The sequence below is a fragment of the Salvelinus fontinalis genome, chromosome 34 (assembly GCF_029448725.1).
Source record: "Salvelinus fontinalis isolate EN_2023a chromosome 34, ASM2944872v1, whole genome shotgun sequence".
In the NCBI taxonomy this organism is placed as follows: domain Eukaryota; kingdom Metazoa; phylum Chordata; class Actinopteri; order Salmoniformes; family Salmonidae; genus Salvelinus; species Salvelinus fontinalis.
The window spans coordinates 22,056,046-22,080,741 of NC_074698.1; positions in this window are offsets into that span (position 1 = coordinate 22,056,046).

Here is a 24,696-nt window from a genome sequence, read left to right on the forward strand (position 1 = left end):
ATCAAATAAAATCAGAGACGGATATATCTAACGCCTATAACGAAAGCTTTTCAGAAAGCAATCCTGAGCTACCTCTCGCGCCAAGCTGAACGGTGAAAAGACTGGACCCACCGTTCCAAGAGGTCTTGTTCGGCCTCACATAGAGCTATACACCCCATTCCAACTCTCACTGCCTACTGACATCTAGTGGAAGGCGTATGCAGTGCATGTAGACCCATAGATTCAATGCAAATTGATAGGCTGACCCTGGAACAGTGCCCCCGATTTCAGATTTCTCACTTCCTGACAGGAAGTTTGCTGCAAAATGAGTTCTGTTTTACTCACAGATATAATTCAAACGGTTTTAGAAACTAGAGAGTGTTTTCTGTCCAATAGTACTAATAATATGCATATTGTACGAGCAAGAATTGAGTACGAGGCAGTTTAATTTGGGAACGATGTTTTACAAGGTGAGAACAGCCTCCCCCCCCCCCCCCCCTATTGAGAATTAAGACATGAAGGTCAGTCAATCTGGAAAATGTCAAGAACTCTCTCTGGCTCTCATGAAGACCGCCACAGGAAAGGAAGACCCAGAGTTACCTCTGCTGCAGGATAAGTTCATTAGAGATACCAGCCTTAGAAATTGCAGCCCAAATCAATGCTTCACAGTGTTCAAGTAACAGACACATCTCAAAATCAACTGTTCAGAGAAGACTGCGTGAATCAGGCCTTCCTGGTCGAATTGCTGCAAAGAAACCACTACTGAAGGACAACAATAAGAATAAGATAGTTGCTTGGGCCAAGAAACACGAGCAATGGACATTAGACCGGTGGAAATCGGTCCTTTGGTCTGATGAGTCCAAATTTGAGATTTTTGGTTCCAACCGCCGTCTTTGTAAAACGCAGAGTAGGTGAACGGAAGATCTCCACATGCGTGGTTCCCACAGTGAATCATGAAGGAGGAGGAGGTGTGATGGTGTGGGGGTGCTTTTCTTGTGACACTGTCAGTGATTTAATTCGAATTCAAGGCACACTTAACCAGCATGGCTACCACAGCATTCTGCAGCGATACGCCATCCCATCTGGTTTGCGCTTAGTGGGACTATCATTTGTTTTTCAACAGGACAATGACCCAACACACCTCCAGGCTGTGTAAGGGCTATGTGACCGAGAAGGAGAGTGATGGAGTGCTGCATCAGATGACCTGGCCTCCACAATCACCCAACCTCAACCCAATTGAGGTGGTTTGGGATGAGTTGAGAATAGACTGATGAGTTTCAGAAGAAAATTATTTGTTTCTGGCCATTTTGAGCCTGTAATCGAACCCACAAATGCTGATGCTCCAGATACTCAACTAGTCTAAAGAAGAGCAGTTTTATTGCTTCTTTAATCAGAACAACAGCTTTCAGCTGTGCGAACATAATTGCAAAAGCGTTTTCTAATGATCAATTAGCATTTTAAAATGATAAACTTGAATTAGCTAACATAACGTGCCATTGGAATACAGGAGTGATGGTTGCTGATAATGGGCCTCAGTACGCCTATGTAGATATTCCATAAAAAATCTGCCATTTCCAGCTACAATAGTCATTTACAACATTAACAATGTCTACACTGTATTTCTGATCAATTTGATGTTACTTTAATGGACAAAAAATTTGCTTTTCTTTCAAAAACAAGGACATTTATAAGTGACCCCAAACTTTTGAACAGTAGTGTATGTCTGATTCTTATGAGAGGTTTTTTATTTTGGTTCTACTGTTGCCTATTTATCCCTTTCACATCAAACCCTCACATTCTATACATGACTTAGCAGTGTCCTACAGCAATGTACTTCCTGTACCCTCTACATTAACCAGGTTTATCTCCCTGTGCGTCATGTCCCATTACGTTTTCCTCATAAACAAAATCCACCGCCGTACTTGATCTTTCCCAACTCCCATTTGTCCTCTGGATCTCCAAGGTTACCACGTCCATGGATGTCCCAGCGCAGGGATAGATCTGTCAACAAACTTCTGAGGACTTTCTCACTTGGCAAACTTAAAGGGGGAACTAGCTATCGCAGGTGTCCCAGGAGGTAATCAAGCCACTCCGCTCCCTCCATGTGCCTGTATCTTTAAACAGAATAGATAAAGGAGGCGCGGGTCACGCTGGAGAGCACAGGTACTCGGCAGGAAAAGTTCAGCGTATTGATGTGTTGCAAAGGACTGCGACTTCACAGAGCTAGGAGCCCGTCAGATTGCTGGCATAGTACCTGTTCAGGTACTCATAAGGGATACAGGTTAGCACCCCAAGATATTGACTTGCCAAGAAGATTGTTCACTCTCTCTCTCTCTCTCTCTCTCTCTGGCTTTAAAAAAAATTGATCAATGACTTGCTTCTTCACTGGAAACTAATGATCCACCAATGTCTTTCTGTCTTGGTGCTGAGAGTGGAGAAGAGTCTTTGATGATGGAGAATTGTCTTGGTGCTGAGAGTGGAGAAGAGACTTTGAGGATGGAGAATTGTCTTGGTGCTGAGAGTGGAGAAGAGGCTTTGATGATGGAGAATTGTCTTGGTGCTGAGAGTGGAGAAGAGTCTTTGATGATGGAGAATTGTCTTGGTGCTGAGAGTGGAGAAGAGACTTTGAGGATGGAGAATTGTCTTGGTGCTGAGAGTGGAGAAGAGGCTTTGATGATGGAGAATTGTCTTGGTGCTGAGAGTGGAGAAGAGTCTTTGATGATGGAGAATTGTCTTGGTGCTGAGAGTGGAGAAGAGTCTTTGATGATGGAGAATTGTCTTGGTGCTGAGAGTGGAGAAGAGACTTTGAGGATGGAGAATTGTCTTGGTGCTGAGAGTGGAGAAGAGGCTTTGATGATGGAGAATTGTCTTGGTGCTGAGAGTGGAGAAGAGTCTTTGATGATGGAGAATTGTCTTGGTGCTGAGAGTGGAGAAGAGTCTTTGATGATGGAGAATTGTCTTGGTGCTGAGAGTGGAGAAGAGACTTTGAGGATGGAGAATTGTCTTGGTGCTGAGAGTGGAGAAGAGGCTTTGATGATGGAGAATTGTCTTGGTGCTGAGAGTGGAGAAGAGTCTTTGATGATGGAGAATTGTCTTGGTGCTGAGAGTGGAGAAGAGGCTTTGATGATGGAGAATTGTCTTGGTGCTGAGAGTGGAGAAGAGTCTTTGATGATGGAGAATTGTCTTGGTGCTGAGAGTGGAGAAGAGTCTTTGATGATGGAGAATTGCGGCTGACACGTAAAAGCTGGAGGGGCCCCCGAGACGCCCCCTATCCCTCATGCTACTTAGTTATGTGTTCCACTGTTATCACTATGGTAACCCAGAGTTATTTAATTTTTGTCGTCGCCACCAAAGTTCAAGCTGAAGGCAGATCCTATAGTGAGAGAGAGAGAGCAGAGTTGTCTCTTTCACTCTCTCTCCTCTCTGTCTATCTCTCCTTTGTTTCTGTCTCCTTGAGTTAGGAGTTCTGCTTTGCTAGTGTGCATCTGAAGAGACCTGTTATTGTATGTACGAGATTTTAAATGATATTGAAAGGAATAAGCGTTGGTTTGGCTCTCCTTCCCCCCTCCTGCTCCTCAGGTCAGGCTAACCAGTATGAATAAACATGAGGTCTCAACGCTGGTCAACTGTTTGGGAGTGATAAGCTGCTCATGTGTTTGACTCGAGCCAAACAGCAATAGAGTGCCTCGCTTGGCCAGTGTACTGAAGTCAGTCGTCCAAGAACGGAATGGTGTGGGTAAAGGTCAAGGTATTGAGCTGTGGACATACAGAATTGTCACTCTGATCTTTTTTATTGTGAGTTCTCCTTTAAGTTCTTCTGCGTGTTAGCTTTTCATTCTTAATGAATCTGTGACGCCTTCCTTCAAAGCTCATATTGTGGAATATCTACTGCATTATTTAGCTGTATAACCACTTACACGCTAATGGGGCAAGGAAACTTTCCCTGATAAAATGTGAAATGTTAGAGCCTTTTCCTCCCATCTCTATTTTTCACTTTCTCATTTCGGCATGAGTTGACTTGATTTGATTTGAAGCCTGCCACTTTCAGTTTGACTTGAGCTCCCAGGCCTATTTGATGGTAGAGAGAGGATCGATGTCCGATTTGGACCAAGGGCTTGATACATTTTACAGACTGCTTTTAAATACAAAATTCTTCTTCATTCAAATGTAACCTATTATCACAACATCTGTTTTGACATGTAGTCACCGTCATGGAAGCACAATGAGCATACTTGAACTAATTTATATCACTATTATTATACTGTAGATATGGGTTCTGACTTGGTGTACAGGGAGAATACTGTAAGAACGGCCCATGTTCTAAATTAAGTCGCTGTACATTTAAAAAATGATGAACAAATAGTTATATTGACTACGTCCGTCCTAGATCGCTCATTAATGTCTTAATCAAAATTACGGATTGCCTCTTATCCTCTCGTCGTTCCCTTATGCCATAGTTTCTACATCTCAATTGTCAGTAGAAACCACATTTGTTTAAGCAAGTCAGCCATGTCAGCAATGTTTTTTAAAAGGCAGTAAATGAGGCTGAATGATCTGTTTCACTGCCAGACAAGGCGCCGCTGATAGCCAGGTGTAGCAGTGGCAAGGATTCACTCCATTGCTGAAAAGAAAGCTCTGCTGTTGGGACAGATTTATGTAGGACCTAACAGTTTGGGGGAAACATTTGTAGTGCAATTAATTGATTGTTTAGTGTTGTGTTGTGTAGTGGCATTGCTGGCATGCATCTAAAAAAATGTTGGGGAGTTTGCCCCACTAAGATTTACATGCTAAAATCGCCACTGTGACAGAGACATGGGGATGTGATGGTGTGTTGTATCTGATGGGGCTGACAGAGACATGGGGATGTGAGGGTGTGTTGTATCTTATGGAGCTGACAGAGACATGGGGATGTGAGGGTGTGTTGTATCTGATGGGGCTGACAGAGACATGGGGATGTGAGGGTGTGTTGTATCTGATGGAGCTGACAGAGACATGGGGATGTGAGGGTGTGTTGTATCTGATGGGGCTGACACAGACATGGGGATGTGAGGGTGTGTTGTATCTGATGGAGCTGACAGAGACATGGAGATGTGAGGATGTGTTGTATCTGATGGAGCTGACAGAGACATGGGGATGTGAGGGTGTGTTGTATCTGATGTGGCTGACAGAGACATGGGGATGTGAGGGTGTGTTGTATCTGATGGGGCTGACAGAGACATGGGGATGTGAACTGCTTGCCAACCCGTAGACCACAACACCCCCTGCATTGAGCTCACAGGGAGTGTATTACTACAGCTAGCAAGGAATCTGATCAACTCTTTATTTATTCTACAAATAAACAGACAGTGAAGAGGCACACAGGCCAATATCCCTCCTCAAGACTCCATTGTGTCTGAGGTACAGTGGAGGGTGTGTAGAGAAGCTGATCCTAAAATACTGTGCAATCTCGAGTAGTTTCAGGTGAGACGAGGTAGACCTGTGTATAAATGATAACTAACTACCTCAAATGACATCAGAGTCATGATTTCATTACCTCTTATGTGCAGTATACTATTCAAACAGAACATTATCACAACTTTAAAAATACATTCACATGGAGTTACAGTAGCTAATGTGTGAAGCAGTCTGTGGCTGTGGATAAGCGTGTGCACCTCTCTGTACATGGCTGTGCCTGTGGATGGCCATGAATCTGTCTAGTCCTGGGGACAGGGAAAGCTCAATGTTAAACAGTGAGGTAAGGGTGGGTACGCCTGTGTGCGCGTGCATGTGCGGTATGGCAGACGTGATCCCCGGACCATGCCTGTTCTCCCCTAGAGGGTCATTCAGCCCCTCTCCCTGTCTCTAATCCCGTCTGGCCGGGGGAGATAGGGAGGAGCGGCTGGCCACGGCACACCCGGGGCACCGCAAACACAATCACAGGCCTTTCGCAGACACTTAACGGGGCTTTGCACTTGTTCAACAAGGCAAAACGCGTCAGAAGGGATCAATTTAATACAAGGCCTGACTCGAATGGAAAGAGGGTTAATAAATAAGCAATGACAGTGAGGACTGCCGCCACAATTTGTGCAGTGCTCACTTACTCCCCACTTCCTCCCTACTTCCTCCCCACTTCCTCCCTCCTTGTTTTCCAGAAGCCTCTCTCCCCATATTATGACACGGTGTAGTTCCTGTCTCCAGAACATATTGGGGAGAGCTGGGAAGGTAGGAACAGCAGCAGCCTCCTCTCTCATCAGGGTGTTATTTTAATAAATCACTGCTGCCATGGCTTGCTACATTAATTCCTGGGGCCCGGAGGGCTATGATGGTACCAGCAGTGATCTACATGAGGCGCTAAATGATGTGGGGGATCCCCCAGTGAGAGAACAGAGACCCCCTGAATCTCCTCATCTCCCCTGAACACCTCAGGCCCCTCCCCTCAGCTTGGCTGGCTCACACCCTGGGCTCCAACTGGGCCGGCCCGCTCGCCCGCCTGCCCTCCACCGCTGACATGATAATCAGCAGAGAGAGAGAGAGAGCCAGGAGCCGCCGCAGTGCACATACAAATGAGTGGCGCATACATACATCTATAGCTAGGAGGGAAGTCACCTGACCCAGAGACCCAGCGCTAGAGCGCCTCACACCACATCACCCACATGCCCCTCTCTAGTGGCTTCATTAAGTTCGCCCATACTGGGACTGCTGTTTGATATGCTGCATCTTCAGTAGGTATAGACACCCTAATAAACACAGAGACACCGGGAGCCATGTTGAGTGAGATGGAAGTCTACATAAGATGTGAACAGGATGTAGATGCTTATAGTCTCAGGAGGATTGCTTATTTTATTCTTGTTAATTTCATGAGACGGTAGGCTCAACTCAATATATCTGCAATATTTTTCCAGTCACATAGATATATATTTTTTTCCTCTCGTCCACATATCCACAGACACACACACTTTTTAATGTTTTAAAAAGTGGGACAACCACTGTGATATGTGGTTGTCCCATCTAGCTATCTGAAGATGGATGAACTGACTATGACTGTGATATGTGGTTGTCCCACCTGGCTATCTGAAGATGGATGAACTGACTATGACTGTGATATGTGGTTGTCCCACCTAGCTATCTGAAGATGAATGAACTGACTATGACTGTGATATGTGGTTGTCCCACCTAACTATCTGAAGATGGATGAACTGACTATGACTGTGATATGTGGTTGTCCCACCTAACTATCTGAAGATGGATGAACTGAAGATGACTGTGATATGTGGTTGTCCCACCTAGCTATCTGAAGATGAATGAAATGACTGACTGTGATATGTGGTTGTCCCACCTAGCTATCTGAAGATGAATGAACTGACTATGACTGTGATATGTGGTTGTCCCACCTAGCCATCTGAAGATGGATGTACTGGCTATGACTGTGATATGTGGTTGTCCCACCTAGCTATCTGAAGATGAATGAACTGACTATGACTGTGATATGTGGTTGTCCCACCTAGCTATCTGAAGATGAATGAACTGACTATGACTGTGATATGTGGTTGTCCCACCTAGCTATCTGAAGATGAATGTGCTGACTATGACTGTGATATGTGGTTGACCCACCTAGCTATCTGAAGATGAATGTGCTGACTATGACTGTGATATGTGGTTGTCCCACCTAGCTATCTGAAGATGAATGTACTGACTATGACTGTGATATGTGGTTGTCCCACCTAGCTATCTGAAGATGCATGTGCTGACTATGACTGTGATATGTGGTTGTCCCACCTAGCTATCTGTAGATGAATGTACTGACTATGACTGTGATATGTGGTTGTCCCACCTAACTATCTGAAGATTGATGAACTGACTATGACTGTGATATGTGGTTGTCCCACCTAACTATCTGAAGATGGATGAACTGACTATGACTGTGATATGTGGTTGTCCCACCTAGCTATCTGAAGATGAATGAAATGACTATGACTGTGATATGTGGTTGTCCCACCTAGCTATCTGAAGATGAATGAACTGACTATGACTGTGATATGTGGTTGTCCCACCTAGCCATCTGAAGATGGATGTACTGGCTATGACTGTGATATGTGGTTGTCCCACCTAGCTATCTGAAGATGAATGAACTGACTATGACTGTGATATGTGGTTGTCCCACCTAGCTATCTGAAGATGAATGAACTGACTATGACTGTGATATGTGGTTGTCCCACCTAGCTATCTGAAGATGAATGTGCTGACTATGACTGTGATATGTGGTTGACCCACCTAGCTATCTGAAGATGAATGTGCTGACTATGACTGTGATATGTGGTTGTCCCACCTAGCTATCTGAAGATGAATGTACTGACTATGACTGTGATATGTGGTTGTCCCACCTAGCTATCTGAAGATGCATGTGCTGACTATGACTGTGATATGTGGTTGTCCCACCTAGCTATCTGTAGATGAATGTACTGACTATGACTGTGATATGTGGTTGTCCCACCTAACTATCTGAAGATTGATGAACTGACTATGACTGTGATTTGTGGTTGTCCCACCTAACTATCTGAAGATGGATGAACTGACTATGACTGTGATATGTGGTTGTCCCACCTAACTATCTAAAGATGGATGAACTGACTATGACTGTGATATGTGGTTGTCCCACCTAGCTATCTGAAGATGAATGAACTGACTATGACTGTGATATGTGGTTGTCCCACCTAACTATCTGAAGATGGATGAACTGACTATGACTGTGATATGTGGTTGTCCCACCTAACTATCTGAAGATGGATGAACTGACTATGACTGTGATATGTGGTTGTCCCACCTAACTATCTGAAGATGGATGAACTGACTATGACTGTGATATGTGGTTGTCCCACCTAACTATCTGAAGATGAATGTACTGACTATGACTGTGATATGTGGTTGTCCCACCTAGCTATCTGAAGATGAATGAACTGACTATGACTGTGATATGTGGTTGTCCCACCTAACTATCTGAAGATGGATGAACTGACTATGACTGTGATATGTGGTTGTCCCACCTAACTATCTGAAGATGGATGAACTGACTATGACTGTGATATGTGGTTGTCCCACCTAACTATCTGAAGATGGATGAACTGACTATGACTGTGATATGTGGTTGTCCCACCTAACTATCTGAAGATGGATGAACTGACTATGACTGTGATATGTGGTTGTCCCACCTAACTATCTGAAGATGGATGAACTGACTATGACTGTGATATGTGGTTGTCCCACCTAACTATCTGAAGATGGATGAACTGACTATGACTGTGATATGTGGTTGTCCCACCTAGCTATCTGAAGATGAATGAACTGACTATGACTGTGATATGTGGTTGTCCCACCTAACTATCTGAAGATGAATGAACTGACTATGACTGTGATATGTGGTTGTCCCACCTAACTATCTGAAGATGGATGAACTGACTATGACTGTGATATGTGGTTGTCCCACCTAGCTATCTGAAGATGGATGAACTGACTATGACTGTGATATGTGGTTGTCCCACCTAACTATCTGAAGATGGATGAACTGACTATGACTGTGATATGTGGTTGTCCCACCTAGCTATCTGAAGATGGATGAACTGACTATGACTGTGATATGTGGTTGTCCCACCTGGCTATCTGAAGATGGATGAACTGACTATGACTGTGATATGTGGTTGTCCCACCTAGCTATCTGAAGATGAATGAACTGACTATGACTGTGATATGTGGTTGTCCCACCTAACTATCTGAAGATGGATGAACTGACTATGACTGTGATATGTGGTTGTCCCACCTAACTATCTGAAGATGGATGAACTGAAGATGACTGTGATATGTGGTTGTCCCACCTAGCTATCTGAAGATGGATGAACTGACTATGACTGTGATATGTGGTTGTCCCACCTAGCTATCTGAAAATGAATGAACTGACTATGACTGTGATATGTGGTTGTCCCACCTAGCTATCTGAAGATGAATGAACTGACTATGACTGTGATATGTGGTTGTCCCACCTAGCTATCTGTAGATGGATGAACTGACTATGACTGTGATATGTGGTTGTCCCACCTAGCTATCTGAAGATGGATGAACTGACTATGACTGTGATATGTGGTTGTCCCACCTAACTATCTGAAGATGGATGAACTGACTATGACTGTGATATGTGGTTGTCCCACCTAACTATCTGAAGATGGATGAACTGACTATGACTGTGATATGTGGTTGTCCCACCTAGCTATCTGAAGATGGATGAACTGACTATGACTGTGATATGTGGTTGTCCCACCTAGCTATCTGAAGATGGATGAACTGACTATGACTGTGATATGTGGTTGTCCCACCTAGCTATCTGAAGATGGATGAACTGACTATGACTGTGATATGTGGTTGTCCCACCTAACTATCTGAAGATGGATGAACTGACTATGACTGTGATATGTGGTTGTCCCACCTAACTATCTGAAGATGGATGAACTGACTATGACTGTGATATGTGGTTGTCCCACCTAACTATCTGAAGATGGATGAACTGACTATGACTGTGATATGTGGTTGTCCCACCTAACTATCTGAAGATGGATGAACTGACTATGACTGTGATATGTGGTTGTCCCACCTAACTATCTGAAGATGGATGAACTGACTATGACTGTGATATGTGGTTGTCCCACCTAACTATCTGAAGATGGGTGAACTGACTATGACTGTGATATGTGGTTGTCCCACCTAACTATCTGAAGATGGATGAACTGACTATGACTGTGATATGTGGTTGTCCCACCTAACTATCTGAAGATGGATGAACTGACTATGACTGTGATATGTGGTTGTCCCACCTAACTATCTGAAGATGGATGAACTGACTATGACTGTGATATGTGGTTGTCCCACCTAACTATCTGAAGATGGATGAACGGACTATGACTGTGATATGTGGTTGTCCCACCTAACTATCTGAAGATGGATGAACTGACTATGACTGTGATATGTGGTTGTCCCACCTAGCTATCTGAAGATGAATGAACTGACTATGACTGTGATATGTGGTTGTCCCACCTAACTATCTGAAGATGAATGAACTGACTATGACTGTGATATGTGGTTGTCCCACCTAACTATCTGAAGATGGATGAACTGACTATGACTGTGATATGTGGTTGTCCCACCTAGCTATCTGAAGATGGATGAACTGACTATGACTGTGATATGTGGTTGTCCCACCTAACTATCTGAAGATGGATGAACTGACTATGACTGTGATATGTGGTTGTCCCACCTAGCTATCTGAAGATGGATGAACTGACTATGACTGTGATATGTGGTTGTCCCACCTAACTATCTGAAGATGGATGAACTGACTATGACTGTGATATGTGGTTGTCCCACCTAACTATCTGAAGATGGATGAACTGACTATGACTGTGATATGTGGTTGTCCCACCTAGCTATCTGAAGATGGATGAACTGACTATGACTGTGATATGTGGTTGTCCCACCTAGCTATCTGAAGATGAATGAACTGACTATGACTGTGATATGTGGTTGTCCCACCCAACTATCTGAAGATGGATGAACTGACTATGACTGTGATATGTGGTTGTCCCACCTAACTATCTGAAGATGGATGAACTGAAGATGACTGTGATATGTGGTTGTCCCACCTAGCTATCTGAAGATGGATGAACTGACTATGACTGTGATATGTGGTTGTCCCACCTAGCTATCTGAAAATGAATGAACTGACTATGACTGTGATATGTGGTTGTCCCACCTAGCTATCTGAAGATGAATGAACTGACTTTGACTGTGATATGTGGTTGTCCCACCTAACTATCTGAAGATGGATGAACTGACTATGACTGTGATATGTGGTTGTCCCACCTAGCTATCTGAAGATGAATGAACTGACTATGACTGTGATATGTGGTTGTCCCACCTAACTATCTGAAGATGAATGAACTGACTATGACTGTGATATGTGGTTGTCCCACCTAACTATCTGAAGATGGATGAACTGACTATGACTGTGATATGTGGTTGTCCCACCTAGCTATCTGAAGATGGATGAACTGACTATGACTGTGATATGTGGTTGTCCCACCTAACTATCTGAAGATGGATGAACTGACTATGACTGTGATATGTGGTTGTCCCACCTAGCTATCTGAAGATGGATGAACTGACTATGACTGTGATATGTGGTTGTCCCACCTAACTATCTGAAGATGGATGAACTGACTATGACTGTGATATGTGGTTGTCCCACCTAACTATCTGAAGATGGATGAACTGACTATGACTGTGATATGTGGTTGTCCCACCTAGCTATCTGAAGATGGATGAACTGACTATGACTGTGATATGTGGTTGTCCCACCTGGCTATCTGAAGATGGATGAACTGACTATGACTGTGATATGTGGTTGTCCCACCTAGCTATCTGAAGATGAATGAACTGACTATGACTGTGATATGTGGTTGTCCCACCTAACTATCTGAAGATGGATGAACTGACTATGACTGTGATATGTGGTTGTCCCACCTAACTATCTGAAGATGGATGAACTGAAGATGACTGTGATATGTGGTTGTCCCACCTAGCTATCTGAAGATGGATGAACTGACTATGACTGTGATATGTGGTTGTCCCACCTAGCTATCTGAAAATGAATGAACTGACTATGACTGTGATATGTGGTTGTCCCACCTAGCTATCTGAAGATGAATGAACTGACTATGACTGTGATATGTGGTTGTCCCACCTAGCTATCTGTAGATGGATGAACTGACTATGACTGTGATATGTGGTTGTCCCACCTAGCTATCTGAAGATGGATGAACTGACTATGACTGTGATATGTGGTTGTCCCACCTAACTATCTGAAGATGGATGAACTGACTATGACTGTGATATGTGGTTGTCCCACCTAACTATCTGAAGATGGATGAACTGACTATGACTGTGATATGTGGTTGTCCCACCTAGCTATCTGAAGATGGATGAACTGACTATGACTGTGATATGTGGTTGTCCCACCTAACTATCTGAAGATGGATGAACTGACTATGACTGTGATATGTGGTTGTCCCACCTAGCTATCTGAAGATGGATGAACTGACTATGACTGTGATATGTGGTTGTCCCACCAAACTATCTGAAGATGGATGAACTGACTATGACTGTGATATGTGGTTGTCCCACCTAACTATCTGAAGATGGATGAACTGACTATGACTGTGATATGTGGTTGTCCCACCTAACTATCTGAAGATGAATGAACTGACTATGACTGTGATATGTGGTTGTCCCACCTAACTATCTGAAGATGGATGAACTGACTATGACTGTGATATGTGGTTGTCCCACCTAACTATCTGAAGATGGATGAACTGACTATGACTGTGATATGTGGTTGTCCCACCTAACTATCTGAAGATGGATGAACTGACTATGACTGTGATATGTGGTTGTCCCACCTAACTATCTGAAGATGGATGAACTGACTATGACTGTGATATGTGGTTGTCCCACCTAACTATCTGAAGATGGATGAACTGACAATGACTGTGATATGTGGTTGTCCCACCTAGCTATCTGAAGATGGATGAACTGACTATGACTGTGATATGTGGTTGTCCCACCTAACTATCTGAAGATGGATGAACTGACTATGACTGTGATATGTGGTTGTCCCACCTAACTATCTGAAGATGGATGAGCTGACTATGACTGTGATATGTGGTTGTCCCACCTAGCTATCTGAAGATTAATGTGCTGACTATGACTGTGATATGTGGTTGTCCCACCTAACTATCTGAAGATGGATGAACTGACTATGACTGTGATATGTGGTTGTCCCACCTAGCTATCTGAAGATGGATGAACTGACTATGACTGTGATATGTGGTTGTCCCACCTAACTATCTGAAGATGGATGAACTGACTATGACTGTGATATGTGGTTGTCCCACCTAACTATCTGAAGATGGATGAGCTGACTATGACTGTGATATGTGGTTGTCCCACCTAGCTATCTGAAGATTAATGTGCTGACTATGACTGTGATATGTGGTTGTCCCACCTAGCTATCTGAAGATGAATGTGCTGACTATGACTGTGATATGTGGTTGTCCCACCTAGCTATCTGAAGATGGATGAACTGACTATGACTGTGATATGTGGTTGTCCCACCTAACTATCTGAAGATGGATGAACTGACTATGACTGTGATATGTGGTTGTCCCACCTAACTATCTGAAGATGAATGAACTGACTATGACTGTGATATGTGGTTGTCCCACCTAGCTATCTGAAGATGGATGAACTGACTATGACTGTGATATGTGGTTGTCCCACCTAGCTATCTGAAGATGAATGTACTGACTATGACTGTGATATGTGGTTGTCCCACCTAACTATCTGAAGATGAATGAACTGACTATGACTGTGATATGTGGTTGTCCCACCTAGCTATCTGAAGATGAATGAACTGACTATGACTGTGATATGTGGTTGTCCCACCTAGCTATCTGAAGATGAATGAACTGACTATGACTGTGATATGTGGTTGTCCCACCTAGCTATCTGAAGATGAATGTACTGACTATGACTGTGATATGTGGTTGTCCCACCTAGCTATCTGAAGATGGATGAAATGACTATGACTGTGATATGTGGTTGTCCCACCTAGCTATCTGAAGATGAATGAACTGACTATGACTGTGATATGTGGTTGTCCCACCTAGCTATCTGAAGATGAATGTGCTGACTATGACTGTGATATGTGGTTGTCCCACCTCGCTATCCGAAGATGAATGAACTGACTATGACTGTGATATGTGGTTGTCCCACCTAGCTATCTGAAGATGAATGAACTGACTTTGACTGTGATATGTGGTTGTCCCTCCTAGCTATCTGAAGATGAATGTACTGACTATGACTGTGATATGTGGTTGTCCCACCTAGCTATCTGAAGATGGATGAACTGACTATGACTGTGATATGTGGTTGTCCCACCTAGCTATCTGAAGATGGATGAACGGACTATGACTGTGATATGTGGTTGTCCCACCTAGCTATCTGAAGATGAATGAACTGACTATGACTGTGATATGTGGTTGTCCCACCTAGCTATCTGAAGATGAATGAACTGACTATGACTGTGATATGTGGTTGTCCCACCTAGCTATCTGAAGATGAATGTGCTGACTATGACTGTGATATGTGGTTGTCCCACCTAACTATCTGAAGATGGATGAACTGACTATGACTGTGATATGTGGTTGTCCCACCTAACTATCTGAAGATGGATGAACTGACTATGACTGTGATATGTGGTTGTCCCACCTAACTATCTGAAGATGGATGAACTGACTATGACTGTGATATGTGGTTGTCCCACCTAGCTATCTGAAGATGGATGAACTGACTATGACTGTGATATGTGGTTGTCCCACCTAACTATCTGAAGATGGATGAACTGACTATGACTGTGATATGTGGTTGTCCCACCTAACTATCTGAAGATGGATGAACTGACTATGACTGTGATATGTGGTTGTCCCACCTAACTATCTGAAGATGGATGAACTGACTATGACTGTGATATGTGGTTGTCCCACCTAGCTATCTGGAGATGAATGAACTGTAAGTCACTCTGGATAAGCTTCTGTTTAAAAAAATACAATGTAAAATGTAATGTATTTCAATATGATTGAAATAGGCCTATTGCCTACTGTTTGTATTTTTAATTTGAAGCATATTTTTAAACGTCACTTGTTTGTGTCAATTGCAAAGACATTGGCAACTTTGTATTTGCAGTCAACTTTGTTCTGAAGTTATCGCTGATCACAGAGAGATGGGTTAAACGTGTGACTCTATTTTTACTTGTGCACAATATATACACATTATACTAGCAAAATAACAACAATATATATTTTTTTGAGAAATTAATGACTAAGTAGGTCTGTATGGGGAAAATATGAATGCGCCAAACAATTTGTAGTAAGTAGGCCTGAATAATGCTTGTTCTTGACGTACACCAGCGTTAGAGGGTAAGGCAGCCTGGGTTAGGTTTACACAAACTACTGAAAACACTTCATTGTAATATGGAGATCAATATGTAGGTTATTCAGCTGTCTACCAGCTGTTGTACTGAGGTATTTAGGGGCTACAGAGTTCGGCTGTAGTGTATAGCCTATCAGACATAGTAAATCATTATCAGTGAGTTAACATTACATCATCTTTACAATGAAACCAGACGCTGTCTGTAAATTGAGATGCAGTATTGAATAGCAATACACAAAGGAAAGCAAGGCAATACATGGTCTGTAATGTTGTGACAACAGGCCATCTGCCCCCTACTACGTAGCTCACAACCACTTTACCTTTCATGGATGGCTAGTAATGACTTACATTGATTGTGTCATGCTAATACCAAATCTTAAGCCGTGCGTGCTTATACCTCTCCTGACCCCATATTTCCAGACTCTCTCTTTCTGTAGAGAACATACCCCTCCTCATCCCTTCCCCCCAACCATTAAACTGCATCTGAACATCAGACTTAATTGATGAAAGGAGGGCCTGTCTTCATTTATAAGCAGGCATCCACCAAACTAATCTGGCTGTGTTGTGAAGTCTGTCCTTTCCATTAAGTGGGACACATTATCTCCTAATCAAATTAAAGTAATTTAATTGTCGCCCTCCCTTGATAGATCCGGTGAAAAAAGGAGGAGAGGGCCTCCCGGGTGGCGCAGTGGTCTAGGGCACTGCATCGCAGTGCTAACTGCGCCACCAGAGTCTCTGGGTTCGCGCCCAGGCTCTGTCGCAGCCGGCCGCGACCGGGAGGTCCGTGGGGCGACGCACAATTGGCATAGCGTCGTCCGGGGTAGGGAGGGTTTGGCCGGTAGGGATATCCTTGTCTCATCGCGCTCCAGCGACTCCTGTGGCGGGCCGGGCGCAGTGCGCGCCAGCCAAGGGGGCCATGTACACGGTGTTTCCTCCGACACATTGGTGCGGCTGGCTTCCGGGTTGGAGGCGCGCTGTGTTAAGAAGCAGTACAGCTGGTTGGGTTGTGCTTCGGCGGACGCATGGCTTTCGACCTTCGTCTCTCCCGAGCCCGTACGGGAGTTGTAGCGATGAGACAAGGTAGTAATTACTAGCGATTGGATACCACGAAAAAAATTGGGGAGAAAATGGGATAAAAATAAAAAAATAAAAAAAAGTAAAAAAAAAGGAGGAGAGACCTGTTTCCTGAAGGGGGATGTGTGCAGATTGAACAGGGCCTGTGTCATTACGGTATGAATTTGTAAATAACCAAAGCGTTCACTGTCATGTCTTTGCTTTGAACCTTTCTATAGGGTGAAGTTGAGTTTGACATTTTATCCACTCTCCCAGCTCAGTGTATACCCAAAACAATTGTTGCTAAGTACCTAGCTGAGGGGCACTAGCTATGTGACCCCATGAACAATTGACCTCTGTAACCTACTGATCACTAGTCTCATTTCTTAATCACTACTCTGAGCTGTGTGTGTGTGCTGCAAACTAAACCACCTGTGCTGGCCAGTGTGTTAGCTGGCGGCTCTGTCCCTGCTACGTGGTTTTCAGACTGCTATTACCTGAGTCATCCTGTGATTAAGAATGGAAGTCTCTGTGTGGAATGGGGCCGGTCTGTCCGCCTCTGTCCTCCCAGCCCAGCACTGCGTAGGCCCTGGGGGGTCCCATGGTAACCAGAGTGAAGGATACCCCCGCAGACTCTGGCCCTGGCCACCGCCGCCGCTGCCCGCCATGGGGTGATCCCTGGGCGTGTGATAAATGAAGGAGCGTGGGATCGTTTGTCCCACTGATAGAGTTTTATCCCCTGCCCTTTCAGAGCAGTCAGACTATAAAGAGAGAGCCACGGCCAAGCGTGACAGGTTAACCCAACAGTAATAGAATACTCCTAATGGTCTGGTCTGGGCCAGGGGTTGGAGCCACCGGCCACAACAGCCAGACGTCCGCCCCACCTCAATCGTTATAGGTGCTCTGGGACCACGTCACCCACTTTGTGGTTGTCACAGAGAGAAGCAAGGACAAAGTGGGCACTTTGATGGCTTAATGGGCACTTTGATGGTGTCTTAGGGCGGAATGGAGGCGGGCGAGGGCAGGCAAACGGATAGAATAGAGTATACAAGACATTAAGACAAGGAAACGAGCTGTAGGGCGGTGAGGTAAGCCTAAAGCACATCCGGTACTTGGCAATTTTACCCCGTGCTTCAAAGGACTGCGTTTTACAAGGGCCTTTGAATTTATAGGAATTCTACAGCAGCTGGCTGGCAAGTCTATTGTTTTTTATAGTGCCATTCATGTTGAATGATTTGATAGCGTAGCAATGCATATGAGAGGTATGAGAAAATAAACATGATCAAACACCAGTGAGCAGTCAGAAGAGATTTAGATTATTTTGTTGTCATGACTTTCACTTGAACATGCCTGTCTCTCTACGATTAATCCTCACAAAGAAAGACAATCCTCTGGGCTAGCCCACATGTTTATGCTGTAACAAGGTTGTTTGTGTAGATGTTTGTTAGCGTGCACCTTGGGTAGCAGTTAGCCATGTTTGAATATGGCGTTAATTAGCCCTGTGTATTCCAGCAGCAGCAGCAGCTCAGAGCCCTCTGTCCACAGCCCCCCCCACCACCACCACCACCGTCCGCTCTGCTGCTCTACTAATAGTGTCCTGTCCTCTCTCCTACTCTCCTCTCCCTCCTCTCCTCCTCCCAGGAACATCAGCGCTCTGTGTGGTTAAGATAATAGCAGCTCACACTAAATGTTAATTGAGGGGAGATAAAGTGTGGAGGTTGGTAGATGAGGGAGGTGGGGATGCTGTGTGTGTGTATGTGGTGTGGGTGTGTGTGTGCGTGTGCGTGCGTGCGTGCGCGTGTGTGTGTGTCTGTGCTAATATTAAGTTGTGGTGTTCCACTACCAACTAGCCTCTTAATAAACCTCTGGCACACCAGGCGAGGTGTGATAAATCTGGAGGGATTATGATAACTGTGAGTTGTTCCTCCCTCCTTGAATCAGACAGGAAGGTGTGGCAGCAGTGGGGTCTGGTGAGGTCTGTCTCAAGGTCTGGTGAGGTCTGTCTCAAGGTGGGCTGGAGACTCAGGGAAGTGTTTGGCCAACTGAAATGTGTAGCGGGCAGGCAGGCAGGTGGGTAGGCGGGCAGGATGGCAGGCGCTAGGCAAGCGGGCGGACGCGTAGGCACTCAATGTGGGTAGAACACAGGGGAAGCAGAGACGGAGTAATCTGACCAAGCAGCTGAAGTGACAGAAGCTACATTAATAGAGGCATATGTCTGGAGCACAGAGAGACGGAAAGAGAGAGAAAACAGACACTGTACCAGCCTGAGAGAGAGGGAAGAGAGAGAGCAAGAGAGAAAGGGTGAGGGGTAAACAGAAAACAGCGCCAGCCTCTGTAATTGCCTCAATGCCACTGGGAATGCTCTCATTCATTTGAAGCAGGCTGTATTCTCGCTCTCTCTTTCTCTTTTTTCACAATTGAGGGGAGGGGGGATGTAGTGGGTGGGATTGAGGTGCGTGGGGTGGAGTTGGGTGGGTGATCCGTGTGCAATCCTCAGTGTGTGACGCCAACGTATGGCGATGAGTGCGATAGCTCCCCTGTGCTGAATCTCCCGTAACATCAGCGTGAGGACCAGTCCATGGCTGTGGCCTGGGTAGAGGAGAGCACAGCACAGCGCTGTGGAAAAGTGAGGGCGATAAGGAGGTAGGCGGACTGCAGCTCAGACCTGTCAGATGTGATCGCGCACCGGAGCGCTCCGCATGTGTCTGTCTCTTTTTATATTTCCCTAAGACAGCCCACCTCTTCACGCCCCCCTCTCTTCTTTTTTTCCCTCTCTCCTCCTCTGCGCTTTGTTTTCTTTCTACCTTCCTCGAGGAATTCTTTATTTCTTTATGTCTTGTGTGGCGCGTGCGTTGGATGATGTGCCCCCTCCTCCTTCCTCTTTTCTCCTCCTCTCTCTTTGCCGCTCTCACAGCCTAGTTTTCTTTTTTTCTCAATCTTGTGTGCAGGTTGTATCTGACAGAGAGAGGACCACCGCCACGCTCCAGCCCCGCTCCAACCCACTGTGAGTATTCTTATGCAAATTTTTCATCTCCATCTTTCCCAACGTCGGTTTGTCTTTTATTCTCAACCCTTCTATGTTCTCGACCGCGGCACACTGAGAACGTGGCGGCTGCGACAGAGAGAAAGGAGGAGAGACAGGAGGAGGGAAGAGAGAGGATAAATAGTGCTGTGAGAGAAGTAGCTAGTGCTGTGTAGGGGTTTCTCTGAGGATGGTGGAATGGCTGAGGGGGAAGAGGAGGGGGCGGGTCTTGATGTGGTAGATGGTTCTGTGTGTGAATGGTTGGGATGTTGTTGATGACAGTTTGCGTGAAGCGGGTCAGCACACTGATCACCAGGGTCTCTCTTTTACCTTAATTTCTCACTTTCCATATTGACTGACCCTTCTGTTTTGATATTGAGGCTTTTCTGTTTCCTACCGTGTTCCTGTTACCACTACCGAGAGGGGTCCGCTGTTGTCATTTGAACAGTGGACATGTGTACGATAAATAGAGATTTAAGAGTAATATTTGTGTGTGTGTGTGTGTGTGTGTGTGTGTTCAAACAAGTCTGTATTCTCTATGGGCGATCATATGTGAGTGTATTTTTGTGTGTTTATTTATGGGTGAACCAGTGGAGGCTGCTGAGGAGAGGATGGCTCATAATAATATCTGGAATGCAGCGAATGGAATGGCATCAGACACCTGGAAACCATGTGTTTGATGTATTTGATACCATTCCACTAATTCCGCTCCAGCCATTACCACGAGACCATCCTCCCCAATTAAGTTGCCAACAACATATGTGTGTGTATTTTCAGTCTGTTTGTAGCTGTGTTTATTTGTACATGCATGGCCACATGGGAGTGCATGAATATCCATGTTCATTTGCATACGTGTGTACACAGTAGTCCAACATGTGGGACTATGTATGCACATGTTTGTGTACAGTTTATGCGTTCACCAAACGTGTGAAGTGTATTTGTATCACAAGTGTGTAGTAGAGATCAGTATGCTAGTGTCCATATCCACCTGCTGTCCCGTGTGTGTGTGATGCGTGCTGTGTGTATGTGGACCAGATGAAGAGTGGGTGTTCTCTGTGTGGGGCTGAGATAGACAGTACCATGCCCCATCACTATGTCAAGGCTAATGGGCACACAGGTCAGCAGGGGTGGACACAGAGTTGGCCATGTAGACCGACGTATGTCAGCACAGCAACACCTTTCTCTCAGGCCTGGATAACAATAGGCCTTAGTGTAGTTCACTACATGTGCATACAATAAGGACTAACAGAAAACCTCTGCTTTCTAATGTAAGGAAATATACTGGATATTCAGCTGACAAAATGCAGGGAAAATTCTGTTGTAGATTCAGTTGACATTTGGATATAGATTGATCTGAAGATGGCAATTAAGCAAAATCCAGAAGCTAGGCATCTGGTGGGGCAGAGGATGCTATTGGCTGGCAGAGCTTTACCATTTGTCCCATTTTCACATGATGAACCCCAGAATGGATTATCTCACCATGCTAAATAGTGGCTGTTGCAAATGTGATGTATGAAAGAGGTTTGTGCGTCCTTGTGTTATTTGTCCATTTCCGTGACCCGGCTGGTGCTCGGTGATGTAGTATTGGTCTGATTAATGATGATCAGGTCTAACATGTGCGTTCACATCCAGACAGACCTGCCTTTTCTGGCCCTTATGAAAAGTAATAGTCACCTCAAATCCCTAGAACGATAGCAGGCTGTCGACAAGCGCCGCTTTCTAAAGTGAGTCGATAAAAATGAGAACCATTCCGCCAATTACAGTAGATTAGGTTCCCCTCCACCAATCTGAATCCTTAAACCCCTTATGTTTGTACAGCTCTGTGTGTGGAATGGAATTCAGCCACAAGATCTGAGCAGAATAGCAATAAAAATAAGGTAAAAAGTTCTGAGTGAAACTCTGTGGTAAAAATAGCCAGACGAGTTAAAGCACATGATAATTGACACAGTAGTGTGTTGCGCTTGGCTGTAATTAAGTGAGCAACAGAGGTTGTCAGTTGTAAGGAGGATAGAACAGTCTATCCTGGTGTATTTAACACACTGGAGCATTTATCATGTCATTCTATACTTTGTAGAGGGTGCTTCTGGGATAGCCTGGCTTTCTTTGCTTCATTTATCTGGGTCTTGTGCTTCATAGCTCAGGTTAGACGTTTTGTACTGGTTCTTGATCCCAATGTACACAACGGAAAGTATGAAACTATTGTCTCCGGGGCCCCTCGGAAAAGCTTATCTTCTATTTTTAGTCATCTTCTCATTGTAGCCTCGGTAGCATGCTTACGTCTGACGGTTGTGCCATAAAGTATCTGTGCTTCATTCCCGCCAAGCCGGCAGCCGGAGACAACTCTCACCCACACATTAGTGATCTATGAGCCATATAACACAGGGCTCTGCACTACCTCCTGAAATGCAGGGGACCACAGCTGTGTCCCCCTCTCCGTGTGATAGCACCTATATGCGGTGAGAGCTCAATATTAGCGTAATGCACTAACCGTTTATTTCGCATCACTCACCACCACTTATCACAGAGCTAGACACCAACCGGGACATACTGAACCAAAAAATATCCTAAAGATAAAAATCACATTTCACTAGAGGGTGTTTGTGTGACAGTGATTTATGCTGTGAGCATCCTGCCATCTCATTGAGATGGGAGTGAGTTCTGGGTGGCTAAATCAATTTGTGCAAAGGCCGTCGGTGCTAGTATTGGTTTCGTGATATGATCTTTGTTGTCCATTTTTTTAGAGGTCAGTGCAGATGCAATGACAAGGGCAAAGAACCTGAGCTCTACTCTCTGTTTCTGAGCTGGCAAACCATCCCCCACCAGGGAATTGTGGGAAAAGGAAGCTTTGGTTCTAAAGAGTATATGTTTTGTTAGGGTTCAAACCGGACGTAACGTCCATTACACTGCCAATTAATTTCTTCCCAGTCAGATCTTGATGAAATGTCTGAGGTTAGACACGAGAATGGTCCTTACATTAGTCACTGTAATTACTCAGTGATTGTGACACAGATCTCCAAGGCGTGCCAAGAGTCATGTAGTAGTAGTAATAGCTAGCTAGCAGAGAGAGGGCAGAGAGAGCGGGGGTGATAATACTATAATGCTGGTAGTGGATGGAGGAATCTGACACCAGCAGGCCAGATGTTAGAGAGCTGTGGACAGGAAGAGAATATATATCCTGTAAGGTGTGTCATCATGTCACATGATCCATCCCTACTGATCCAGCCTCTTGGTCTTCTGTTCTGACATCTCACAATAGGCCTAAGTATGGGACGTAAGAAAACCGACCCACTACTTTGGAAGCATGAATTTGATTATACCTTGTTTTAAGATGTTAGATTGAGCAATGTTAACTATTGCACAAATGACATAGGAGTTGCTCATCAGTTGCCAAAGGATCAACTCCATGAAATTACAAATCAGTTACTAAATCACAATCATGTATCAATATGTCAATGCAATGTTCTTCCTAGAGTATTTACAGTGTTCCTACACATCCAGTGTATTCATAACAAACAATTCTAAATGAGAGGAAGAGAAGAATGACATGAAGTAGCACTGCACCATGGTGTTCAGATGACTGTGTTGTTGTGCATGCAGAGATGTGTAGCTAGCTATGCTTTGTGTTCAGTTTCTAAAAGGTCTCGTATGATGTATGCTATCTACTAGCTGGCTAATCAACCCCAGCTGCAAAACTTTGTTGGTCATAACAGGTGGGAGGGAACAAAGGTCCCACACATGTAAATCCATCCTCTCTTATCTCCAATTGCCTTTAATTTTCCTATATTGCCTGCTGCCGAGCATCATGGGAAATACGACGCTGAGACACATTTTTAATTAAGTGCAGTTTTAGCTTCATTGAATTTATAAAAACACAATGGGAGAAAAGAGAGAGGTATTTTTCCTGTCTCATTAATCACAGTGCTACCATGTCTGATACGGCGGTACAGGGAAGAGAACCAGGCTGCAACTGTGGAGTGGAATATTTCAACATCTCAGCACTGATGTGTGCTAAGCGGAGTGTTTGTCTGCAGGGGAGGCTTTGAAATTTCATCCACTCCAGACCTTTTAACTCGGCAGAGGGAATGTGTGTCTCGCTCTAGTTGGCCAATGGCTTTTACGGGGGCTCCGTGCCCCCCCCCCCCCTAACTCCACTCCCCCTTCTCCATCACCCCCCTCCTCACCACCATTCCATGACCTGCTCTGTGTCAGATAGTTTAATGTGAAATTGCTTTTCTTTCAAATTTCCCCCTGGAAACGCAGGTCACTGCAAAATGTTACATCTCATAATGGCATGTTATTGTTGTTCTTTCATATGAGTCCTTGCCTTAGAAGTGGAGGATTCCAGTGGCATGCTAAGGTTACAGGCAGCTGTTTCTCCCCGCCCCGTTCCTGCCCGTCTCTGATTCCATGCAAAGCTTTCAGTCGTGCCCATGGTAACCCTGCTGAAAAATGTATCAACACCACTCTATGATTACTCTATACATTAGCGGGGCTTAAATTTAATTTGTTGGCAGGGCCCGGCGGTAAAGCTATGGGCCTGGCCTATCAGAGGCACTTTGTAAAGGCCCTGGAAGAGC